This window comes from Phyllobates terribilis, unplaced genomic scaffold (assembly GCF_046119375.1).
Source record: "Phyllobates terribilis strain yellow unplaced genomic scaffold, ASM4611937v1 Scaffold_9__5_contigs__length_417890890, whole genome shotgun sequence".
NCBI classification, from domain to species: Eukaryota; Metazoa; Chordata; class Amphibia; order Anura; family Dendrobatidae; genus Phyllobates; species Phyllobates terribilis.
The window spans coordinates 190,699,818-190,702,421 of record NW_027362769.1 but is presented as its reverse complement, the minus strand read 5'-3'; positions in this window follow the sequence as shown (position 1 = coordinate 190,702,421).

Sequence of the window (2,604 nt, the reverse complement as noted above, 5' to 3'; positions counted from 1 at the left end):
GGTGCTCCTTCCTTCTGAACCCTGCCGTGTGCCCAAACTGTGGTTTTTCCCCATGTATGGGGTGTCTGGGTGCTCAGGGGAAATTGCGCAACTAGTTTTGGGGTCCATTTTTTCCTGTTACCCCTGCAAAAATAAAAAAAAATGGGTCTAAAGTAACATTTTAGTGAAAAAAGTTAAATGTTATTTTTTTTCCTCCACATTCCAAAAATTCCTGTGAAGCACCTGAAGGGTTAATAAACTTTGTGAATGTGGTTTTGAGCACCTTGAGGGGTGCAGTTTTTAGAATGGTGTCACTTTTGGGTATTTTCTGTCATAAAGACCCCTCAAAGTGACTTCAAATGTGATGTGGTCTCTAAAAAAATGGTTTTGTAAATTTTGTTGGAAAACGGAGAAATCGCTGATGAACTTTTAACCCTTATAGCTTCCTAACAAAAAAAAATTTGGTTTCAAAATTGTGCTGATGTAAAGTAGACATGTGGGAAATGTTATTTATTAACTCTTTTGTGTGACAGATCTCTCTGATTTAAGAGCATAAGAATTCAAATTTTGAAAATTGCAAAATTTTCAAAATTTTTGCCAAATTTCTGTTTTTTTTTCACAAATAAACACAAGTGATATCGAAGAAATGTTACCACAATCATGAAGTACAATATGTCACGAAAAACAGTCTCAGAATCAGGGGGATCCGTTGAAGCTCCAGAGTAATTACCTCATAAAGTGACAGTGGTCAGAATTGTAAAAATTGGCCTGGTCATTAACGTGCAAACCACCCTCGGGGGTAAAGGGGTTAATGTGTTTTCTCAATTGAGATATTGAACTGAAATAAAATAAAAATATGAGAATGAAAAATGGTAAAATAAGAAGAAAGTAAGAATAAAATGTAAAAATTAAAAATAAAATTAAGAATAAAAATAAGGACTTTATATGTTAATGACAAATGCAGAGTAATTATATTCTCCATAAAATACCCTTATATTTCCATTATCTGGATGATTTCATATTTGTCATAACCTTGTATTATCAAAAATTATTAAATTATGCAACTTTGCATATAACCCCTTCTTACTTATACCATTGTACCTTATTAATATACCTTCTTTATTAAAATGTGTGAAAAATAAGTATTGATCAAAAGTGACCATGTAATCAGAATCAAAAATACATTTTCACCCTTAATGCCCAAAAAATATTATTTTATAAAATAATTAATGTATCAGAACCAAAATTAAAAATAATTATTCTATGAATATTTTTTATAAATTTCATATCAGTTTGTAGCATATATTTGTTTGAAAATGTGTGTATTCATCTGGGTAACCATTAAAAAATAATAATAATAACCTTGAATTCTACAAAATATAATTTGGAAAAATTATTCAAAATGTAAATTTCCTTATATAAATCATTTTGATTGCACTGATCCACAATTAACTAAATCAAGAAATAATAATTATTAAAGAAATATAGAAATATCTATATGTTATGTAGATAATACTTAATTATGTATCATAATTTTCTCAGAATTAAGTGTATTTCTATTACTTCACATAAAGAAACAGTTTTTTTTCTCTTTTTTTTCAAACATCCATGAGGCCTCTGTCACGCAAATAGAATCTAGCAGCTGCTCCTTTACTTCATCTGTCATTTCACTCTGACAGTCACAGATTTGTTCAACCCAAACATTCCACATACAAAGGTATGAATACATACATATATATGTTTTTAACGCAAAATTGTTGTATCCTAATTATCAATGCATATTGTAAACTATTACATTAAATATCTTAATGTCTTTGAATATTCCCCAAATACAACTAATATGAGATTTTTCTTTACTGAATGTTTGAATTTAAGTTACATCAGCTGAAAATAGAATGAATGGGATTCTATTATTTGCTAAAAGTTCAGATGACGCAGTTGTCACACGTCATGCAGTAAAGTTACTTTAGTTACAAAGCACAAACACTTCATGCACAGAAAATATTAGCAGCACAAAAGAATGAATTAATAATTGTTACACATAATATAGTTCAACTAGTTATATTGTTATTATTTTAAAATGTTATACACATAAAATCATGCAGTTTTTTTCAACTTCTAGTGTGAATAAAGAAATAAATCCATGTAAGAGTTGTTTGATCAAATCCTGCTTTGGAATGAAAATTCTAAGGAAACATAAAAGATAAGATTAAATATCAAATTCATACAGCAACATAATGATTTAAATACTGTATCTTATACAAATATTGGCTCTAATGTAATTCAAAATATTGATACTTTAATTTATGAAGTTCTAATTTATTAATGAATCTAATTTTAATTATATTACTATAAATATATATATATATATATAAATACAATTATACACAATCTCTACTGTATACAAGCGTGCATATATATATATATAAATCTACAAAAGCTATATAACTTCACAATTTTACTGTATAAAATAATAAATGACTAATGATACATTGTATAACACTTTTATACAACATATAATTACAGTTTTTTTTCTTAGCCACTCCCTAAACCAAATCTTCTTTCTCTGTCAAAAATTTCCAGAAACGTTCTATTTAGGAATGACATTTTTTCATCCTTCAAAAG